The 10,028-nt window shown below is 40.7% G+C and overlaps 1 long non-coding RNA gene across 1 annotated transcript; it reads right to left on the bottom strand.

The window, feature by feature from the left end:
• Nucleotides 1-317: 317 nt before the first annotated feature.
• On the bottom strand, nt 318-8,866 carry LOC122231968. The gene is made up of 2 exons (XR_006209283.1): nt 5,957-8,866; nt 318-3,855 (listed from the first exon to the last, which is right to left on the bottom strand). It is a non-coding gene; the product is annotated as an uncharacterized LOC122231968 (long non-coding RNA).
• Between the last annotated feature and the right edge of the window lie 1,162 nt (nt 8,867-10,028).

Consider the following 10,028-nt stretch of genomic DNA (forward strand, 5'->3'; position numbering starts at 1 on the left):
GCAGTCTGGTGTTTCAAAGTACAGTGATATATCGGTCCCTGCTTATGCCCAGTGATCAACAATCTAGTAGATTATGCCCTATATAGAACCCTCTTTTTTCAACCTGACTGCTTGTTTAATGGATGATTTTATCACCACTAAAGGTGGTTGGTTGGTATAGGTGAAGGTCTTTGACCTGGGTTAGTAACAGCTGCTAATTGTATTTCCTCTTTTGTTTCTGAGAGTAATTGGTATTTTTCAACAACCTGTTGAGCTGCCGAGGGACACCTGTAATAGGTAGCTGATCAGACACATCGAGATGATGGAAATGAGACGTCTCAGGTTTGATCTTTTAATTTATTAATTTTGTATGGGAGCTGATTTTTATAGCTACAGACCATACTTACCATCTCCGCTGTTATCCATCTTTAATTCTTCCTTTTGCAAGAAGACAGGACAGACTCCTGAGCCTCTTATTCAGAGGGCCACAAACAAATCCTTCTCCCTATGCCTATCGATTTTGACTTAAGTTAGTGAAGTTCCACTCTTTTTTTCTTCCTTTCTACATTAAAAAACTCCCCTGTGCTGTGAAGAAAGACAGGAAATCTAAAAATAATAAGAATAGCTTTTGCATCTTCTCTCGCCCTGTCTGATTATCGTCGTCATCACCTTCATTTTCCATATTGTCTTGGCATATTGTACTTTCAAAGCCCTTTCACATATGTTTATTTCATATGCTTCTCTTCCAATAATTGCCCAATTTATAGCTGAGGAATCCTGGGCTCGCAGAAGTCAAATGACTTAGCTACAAGATCATACGGCTAGATAATGAGTGAAATTGGGGATATTTTCCAGGACTTTTCTGGTTGTAAAGAACAAAACCTCAGTATATAGCTACTAGCTTAAGAAAAAAGCAATATATTACAAAGAGCATGTAGTGGTTTACGAACTGGAACAGGCCACAGGTGCAGGCCAACTCTGGAGACTTTCAGAAGTGGAAACGGAAACCTGAAGCCTGCAGGCATTTCTTAATTCTTATCATATCTGCTTCTTTTGGGGTATTGGTATGATAGGGTCAAACTTCCCCATGTAGTGGGGGACATGGCTGTCACTAGGGCTCCCCTGTTTCGTGTGCAGTGTACAATTACGCTGCATCCAAGTGTCGTGATATCACTGTAGATTCATAGTTTTATTATGGCAAATTTCCAGCAGATGGCACTCAAGTGTCTTCTCTAACAAAAACCAGTAAAATGATTTGAGGGAGGTACGGTTTTCTATTGGCACAAAGGTGCTTTAGTGGGTACTGGGGACTTTGTCTTTCAGCAGCTCTGGGATTACGCTCTTCCTGATTGTAACCAAAGGAGAAAGAGAAATCTGCCCTTCAAGCTCCAGCAGAAAGAACCTAGACAATAACTTTGATGGATCTCATTGTGGATCGATTTCTATGGCTGGGAGTAAGGTTTCATGAGTGACCCTGCAGATAGCACAGTCCTCCCCATGGCTCCCTAGTGTATATACATCCACCCACACTCTTCATTCCTTATGTAAAATTCCAACTGCTGCTTAAATAAAGTAGTGAGTCTGCATGTAATCACAGATACACTCACTGCTCCTTCAAGTAGGTATTTCAAAGTATCATCAAGTATTGCATCTACTAACAGGTCCAAGGGCTTTGGAAGAAATGTCTTTCTCTCAGGTCAGATATGATATGCCAGATTTTGAATCCTGGGGGCAATAGACTAGTTTAGCTATTTCTAACCTGTCCAAGATACAACAATGCAGGAAAAAGAGAGTAGCTAAAATAAAAATTCCTGTTTGAAAAAAAGGAGGAAGGATAAGCAACAAAAGGGGTACAACTCCAAAGAATATTCCATATTCCATTCCACAGGACCAGTGACGCATATCTATTTTTGGCTCACTGTCCTGGTTAGTGTTAGATCTTTGGAATTCTGTCTCCACAAAATTTTGCCTTGATCACTTCTCTTCGTGGCCACAGTAGATAGGGAGACAGCTCATGGGAGGCTGTATTCTTCCAGAAGCCCAGTTGCTGTCATTATGGTTACAGGAACCCAGGGATTGCCTTAGAAAAGGAGCAGTTACAGGCTTCTAGTTTCAGAGTTTCTTCAGCCCTTCTTGTAAAGGGCTAGTGGGCTATCAAAGCTGAGTTCATGCTGATGAGCTCGGTTGATTTATAACCAACCAGAAATCTTGTTGAGTCCTAATAGTTGACTTTGGACCCTGCCTCTGAAATTTACATCTTCTAGAAACATACCCCTAGGACTTCACTCATCCTCCTATGGCCTCCCTTTAATAATTTCTCCTTGGCCTCTGCCTCTAAGGCAACTGAAGCAATAGGTGGAGTGCGTAAAACAGAGCTCTGGCCCCCGTTTGCATCCCAATCATTTGCACCTTACAATGTGAAAAATTACTACCCTCTTTCAGGGGGTTGTGCACAGCAGGAGCTGTTTGGGAGAAATCTGTGTGGTCGGGCTTTCCTTATTTCTAGGTTACTCCCAGGTATACCCTCTCTTTGTTTGTGGAATGACTTCACTGCAGAGCAGAAGGTTCATGTCGAAGAGTTTTGCAGGTAGCATGGTTTTCTGACTCTTGGCAGCTTTGGATCACTGGCTACGGACAGAAACGGGCTCTGTCTTAACAGTGCTGTATATCTACTTACTTCCTACCATTTGAAGAAATGCCGTCTTGCATTGAAGGTTACCCTCCATTTGAAGGACCTTACTGAAGGCTAAAAGCAGGACCCAACATACTCTGATTTCTTAATATTTTTCTACGAAGCCACCAAACTGTTATCATGGTCTGTCTGCCCAGGTATAATAAGGTAATAGTTAACATCTACGCTCTGTTTTCATGTAAGATGGATTGCCACCTTCCCAGCTGGCAGTGGTGTGATTTTCCCTGCCTCTGTGTCCTATCAACCAAGCCTGGTCTACTTTTAAGTCTCTGCCATCTGTCTCAGTCTAGTTCCTGATACTAGTATCTGTGTTAGGAATCTTTGGGTTGCCAGTGACGGAAACTGAAGTGTAACTAGCTTAAGAGCAAAAGGCAGAGGGGAGAAGTATTGGAAAGGTCCTGGGTTGCTTATGTGAGAGCCGTAGGGAGAGGCAGCTCTCGAGACTTGTGTGACTGGAACGGGGGATTGATTCTTTGTATCTATCTTGTATTCTAGATTCTCTCTGCATATTAGCTTCATTTGCTCAGACCCTTCCACATAGCTGCAGGGAGCTCTGGTCGCATCCTCACACCTTACAAAGCAGGAAGATGGATTCTTCCTTTCCTGTTCCAGGAGAAAATATCCGAGTAGGGCTCTGACTAGCCCTGCTTGGACCAGTTGTTGAGGCTGAGGGGTGGGGCTGGCATCACTTAACTAACTCACTGGCCTACTTTTCAGATGTTGGGAACTCCTACCAGAATGACACTGGCTGAATTCTTAGTGTCTTGGTTGTTTTCACGGGTGGTCAACACTAAATATCCCCATAATTTCAAAAACACACCTGTGGAACTGATAATTTCCTTTTAATAGTAGATATAAAAACCACTATCCATTATCTTCGGAGACAACCAACTTTCTTTAAAGATACTGCCAATTTTTCTTGCTGATGCCATCCTTCCAGTTTTGGAAAAACAGTCACGTTCCGCCCAAATTATGCTTTTGATGAATGTGGTCCCTGGATATTCAGCTGGGACAGTGATCTACAGAGACAGCAATTGAAATGGCCAATCACAGGAGCCACTAAATCACGCCTGAGTGCATGTGTGTGATTAACAGCAGGTGCTGAGGATGTCAGAGCTGGCAAATTGGAGTCTTCCTTTCTCCTCACCTTAGCGATGCTTTAGGTTTCCCTGGAACTGAAATTTCTGCAGAAAAGATAAACTTTGTCATAAACAGCTGCTCACTGGATACTTAGAATAGATGGCTTTGCAGTTGCTTTTTAAAAACGTATTTCTTGTCTTTCTAGCTTGACTATGAACCCTTTGGGATCAGGGACCAGAGTTTGTAAGTTATTTATACACCTGGAACAGTTTCGTGTTCACAGAGGTGTTTAGCCAGAGATGTTTGGAGGGTTGTTATGAAGGCACGTAAAGAGGTCAGATGTTGGCATCATTGGCTTTAAAAAGTGCACAGAAAAGGCTTTCCAGTCTCAAGTGCACAAACAGCTGTGGCTGTGGAATAAGCATTGATCTTGGAGACAGTAGCTATTTGAGTTCTAGTTCTTTTTCCTACCTTGACTAATATTTTTGAGCAAGAATATTTATTAAATCAACAAACGTTTTATTGAATGACTATTATGTGCTAGGACCTGGAGGTAACAGCAGACTTGATGATAAAGTCCCTTCCCTTATGGAGCTCCCCCCACCCCCCACCTTTGGGAGAATACAGATTAACAAGCAAGATAATGAGCAAGACAATTATAGATGATCAGAATTCTCATGAAGGAAGGATGGAATGATAGTAACAGGCAAAGGCTTTTAGGATAGGGAGGAAAGGGGTGAGATTCATAGGAGTTAGGAATGCAGCCTCTGGCACGAGACAGATCTGAATTTGAACTTCAGTTTCTTCCACTTACCATCTACGTGTCCTAGGGAGAGTTACATAACATCTCTGAAGCTCTTTTTTTTTTTTTTTTTTTCATTTAGAGTACGGGGCTATATGCCAACCGTATAGGTTGTTGTAATGATTAAGTTAAAATGCATATAAAGTGAGTAAGTATTCTGTCCATTGTTCTCTCAGCTATGACAAAACGATTTTGAATGTCTTTGCTAGAAAGTTCTAAATTTCAATGATTTTTGTGCTCCAAATTTCTTTCTTTAAAAAAGAAAAGAAAAAAGTAACCTTTCTGATTAATTTCCAGCTTCCAAAGTCTTTCAGTGAAACAGAAGATGGATAATTGTCGTTTCTACTTAACTTTGCAATCTTCTGAGCTCAGTATCTTTAAATAGGAAGCAGCCATAAATCTTGCAAAGTTCAAAATCCATTACCTAAGGATATGGTTAATGTCTCCCATCTTGAAGTGTAATTATCTTTTTAAGAGCAGAGTTGGCTGAAGAAAGCCACGGTTGATTTAAAAAAATTCCAAATCAACCATTAAATCAACAGTTGCTCTTAATTTAATTCATTGCATATGGTTCCAGGTGTGGGTGCACCAAACCAAAGGATTTGTGGGATGAACAGAATTGGATTTCTATTTCTCTGTATATTTACATGTAAACAGATTAGAACGGATGGTTTCCCATACCTTGCCATTCAGGGATCCTGTGGCACACATCACCTTAACTGGTGGCAGGCCTACGATGCCAAGTCCCAGTGGTCTTTAAGGCAGGAGCACGTTGTTCTATACTAGAACTAGTGTTCTAGTTCTACTCTACTAGTTCTACTAGTAGTGTTCTACTCTAGACCAAGAGGTGGATACATGTGTTCTATTTCCAGCCACTTATTGTGTGAATCTGTGCATCCCTTATCCTTCCGTGCAAATGTTTTAAGCATTCTGTCTGTATATTAGCTATGAAATCAGTTCCACAGAGGCTGAAATCTCTGCCTTATACAATCTCTTTGGCTTCAAAGCATTGTCCCCAGAAGACTTTTGTTTAAATGTTTATGGAGGAAAGAGCTTGTAAAAAAACTAATTTCGTTCATCAGTATACTACAGTTGGAAGTTAAGGGTGTCAACCGTCCACTTTTGCTATGTATTTGAGTTATCACCAATCAAGAACCATCTGAGCCATATGGGTTTGAAATGCGGCTTTCTTAATTGCCCAGTAACTGCCGCCTTCTCCTATATTGTTTTGATGTGTTTGACTTAACTGTGTTGAAGGACAGAACTTGGACCAGAAGATCAAATGGGACTTCCTGGTCTCCTCCCAACCCTCCCCCCTCTGCTCCTCACCCCCCCCCCTCAAGCCCCCATGAAATTCAAGACAGCAGGATGCAAATTAGGGCTGATGTGGTTTACCCACTTACCCAGTCATTGGCATGGAAGCTGGGGAATCACAGGGACAGTCCCTGGTGGGCCAACTGCATAGTGACAAAAAAAGAAAGGAGAGGGGAGTGTAGATGAGGGAGGGAGGAGGGAGAGACAGAGAGAGAGAGGGAGAAAGGGAGAGATGTTCCATGCTTTTGCTTCTGAGCCTCCCACTAGTTCTTGGACTTTCTCAGGGGAGAAGATCACTTGTCTGTGCCTTTGAGAAGAGCTGCTCTTGGCAAGCTGTCCATTTCTCTTCCGGTTTTCAGTTTCATTTTCTTTTTAGGTGTTTATATCTTCATTAGTCCAGGTTCCTAGGTGCACCATCCTCTGGCACCCTAACTGTCTTGTCCTCTTGGGCTGCTTCGTTCTCCAGTACTTTCTGACCATCTCACCCTCCTCTAATACACCTGCCCCCTCATGTGTTTCCTCAGTCTTCTATCTCATCTCCAGAGCTAGTTTCTTCTTTGATGTTTGTGTTTGGTTACTCTATAACATTTTTTTTTCATAGCAATCTTTGATGCCTTAACACAAAGTTATGATTGATATGAAAATTTCAGGTTTCAAAGTAGGCAAGTGGGGAACATGTTTTATTCACAGAAAATTTATCTGCTCCTCAAATGACGTAGAGCAGGCAATAGCCTCTTCTGCTTACCCACAAAATTGCTGTTGGCTGTGGTCATCTCCCATAGCTGGATTTTATCCTTAACCCGGATCTCTGACAGACTGAATCAAATTGATTCAAAAGTCTTCTCTCCAATATGACAGTGTCTGATTTAGCGTGAGAAGGGTTGAAGGGACTGAGATGTTCAGCGTTACAGAAGAGAAACTCTCTGGCGAACATGGCGTCTGCTTCTTGTATTTGAAGTGCTGTTATTTAGAGAGAGGTTGTTCTTTTTTATCTAAGGGGTCTGAGTTAAAGAGAGCTGGATTAGGAGCTTTTCATAGGCTGACCTGCAGACGTGGAAACCTCTTCATCCAGGAAATAGACTGCCTTCGCTTCCTGACTTTGAAGATGTTTAAGCAGACGCTAAATGACTACATGCCTCAGTGCTGCAGGATGCCTCCTGTGTGTGGAATAAGGTTAGGCTAATGACTTCTGGGGTCCCTTCCCATGCTGAGATCTAATGGTCTTTCAGTGCCTTCTCTCCTCAACTAGTTGTATCTACTGCTCAAGGTCTGGAGGAGCATTTGAAGAAAAGGACTAAATGCTTCACACTTCCACAGTTGCCAGATTTCTTAGTTTTGTTAAAGGCAACACAACTTTGAGAAGTCTTGGCTAGGAGATGTTAGAAGAAGCTTTTAAGGAACTGGGGAACCAAGGGATATTGTCCTCATATTAAAACAATGCTTTAAGATTGCAAAATTTTGAGGAAATTCATGTCAGCCTGCATCATAGTCTGTCTGGTTTTGATGGCTGCAATCTCGAGTTCTTAAAACCGGAGTCGATTTTTATATAAACTTAATAATTGAAGTATGTATACAGGGACGTGTTTACAAGTCTTAAGTGTACAGCTTGATGAAGTATCACAAAGTGAACACAGATGGATAATCACCATATAGATCAAGAAATATATTACCCAGGAATAGAACTGCACCCCCAAGGCTCCTACCCTTCCCATCTGTGTTCTTTCCCCGTCTCTATCCCATTACCTTCTCCCCAGAGGCAACCGTATCCGGATTTCTAACATTATAGGCAGGTTTGGCCTGATTTGAGGTTTATATATTCACACCAGCAGCATATAAACATTCTAGCTTCTCCCCATTCTTTTTTTTTTGCTCCCCATTCTTTACAGCACGTTCCTTTTACCTTCACCACTTTGGTGTACTGATGTCATACCGGTTTTAAAATTTGCATTTCGCTGATGACTAATAAAATTAAACACCTTTGCATATGTTTGCTGGCAATTCAAATATCTTCCTTTTTAAAAGTTTTGCTCAATTTTCTACTGGATCGTCTGCATTTTTTTCTTGGACGTGTAGACATTCTTTGTGTTTCTGTCTATGAGATAGAGGTCAGGTCCCCCCTACCCCCAATCAAACCATCCAATCTACTCAGCACCATTATTGAAAGTAAAACATTTTCCCCGCTGCTATGCTGTGCCACTCTTGACATAAGTCAGTTCTCCACAGAACTGTGGGCCTATTTCTGGACTCCTCTTCTGCTTCACTGGCCTATTTGTCTAGTTTGTCTCAATTACTGTAGCTTCATAACTTGCTGTAACTCCAATTTTGATCTGCTTTAAGATTGTATTACTTATTCTCGGCCTGTTGCATTTCCACATAAAATTTTGAATCAGTTGTCGATTTCTATAATTAAAAAAAAAAATCCCGCTGGGATTTGGAGACAACTGACATCTTTACACCATTAACTCTTCTGATCTACGTTTTACAGGTTTCTATATAGAGGTCTTCTGCATCTTTTATTAGATTCGTTCCTAGGTTTTTAAGTTTTTTTAAAGGCAGATATCATTTAAAATATTATTTTCTATTTGCTTGTAGATACAATTATTATAATCAATTAACTTTTACATTGACCTTTTATCTAGGTAACTTAGTAAATACACTTATTAAGTACAACAAATCATATGTAGATTCTCTTGCGTTTTCTACCTACAAATGATAGTATCTGCAAATAGTAACAGCAATTTTATTTTACTTTTTTTGTCCTTATACCATTCATTTCTTTCCTTTTTTCTCTTTTTATTGAAGTGTAATTCACATAGAGTGTTACATTACTATCAGGTGTACAATACAATAATTCAACACGTCTATACATTGTTCGGTACTTATCACAGTAAATGTACTCTTAATCCTTTATTTCACTCATCTCCCTACCCACCATCTCTCTGGCAGCCACCAGTTTGTTCTCTGTATTTAAGAGTTTGTTTTTTTGTCTCTTTTTTCTTTGTTTTGTTTCTTAAATTCCACATATAAATGAAATCATATGGTATTTGTCTTTCTCTGGATGACTTATTTCACTTGACATTATACCCTCTAGGTTCATCCATGTTGTTGCAAATGGCAAGATTTCATTAAAATTTTTTTTAATGTTTCTTTATCTTTGGGAGAGAGAGACAGAGAAAGAACACGTGACTGAGGAAGGGGCAGATAGATAGAGCGAGACACAGAATCCAAAGCAGGCTCCAGGCTCTGAGCTGTCAGCACAGAGCCCAACGTGGGGCTCGAACCCATGAACTGTGAGATCATGACCTGAGCCGAAGTTGGACGCTTAACCTACTGAGCCACCCAAGGGCCCCAAGATTTCATTTGTTTAATGGCTGTGTAATATTCTGTTGTATATATATACCTCATCTTCTCTATCCATCCATCAGTCGATGAACATCTGGGGTGTTTCCATATCCTAGCTCTTGTACCTAATAGTGCAATAAACATAGGGGTGCATATAACTTTTCAAATTAGTGTTTTTGTTTTCTTTGGTAATACCCAGTAGTGGCATTACTGGATCATATGGTAATTCTATTTTAAGTCTTTTGAGGAACCTCCACACTGTTTTCCACAGTGGCTGCACCAGTTTGCATTCCCACCAACAGTGCACAAGATTTCCTTTTCCTTCACATTTTTGCCAACACTTGTTATTTCTTATGTTTTCGATGTTAGCTATTCTGACAGGCGTAAAGTGATTTTAACCTACAGAATGAGAGAAGATATTTTCAAATGATATATCTGATAAGGGGTTAATATCCAAAATACATAAAGAAGTAATACAACTCAACACCAGAAAAACAAATAATGTGATTAAAAAATGAGCAGAGGGCCTGAATAGACATTTTTCCAAAGAAGATATATAGACTGCCAAAAGACAAATGAAAAGATGCTCAACATTACTAATCATCAGGGAAATACATATTAAAACCACAATGAGAGGCTGCCTGGGTGGCTCAGTTGGTTCAGTGTCTGACTCTTGATTTCGGCTCTGGTCATGATCCCGGGGTCATGGGATCAAGCCCTGTGTCGAGCTCCACACTGAGCATGGAGCCAGCTTGGGGTTCTCTCTCACTCTTTCGCCTCTGCCCCCTCCCCGATTTGTGTGCATGTTCTCTCTCTCTC

Source organism: Panthera tigris, chromosome D2 (genome assembly GCF_018350195.1).
Source record: "Panthera tigris isolate Pti1 chromosome D2, P.tigris_Pti1_mat1.1, whole genome shotgun sequence".
Lineage (NCBI taxonomy): Eukaryota > Metazoa > Chordata > Mammalia > Carnivora > Felidae > Panthera > Panthera tigris.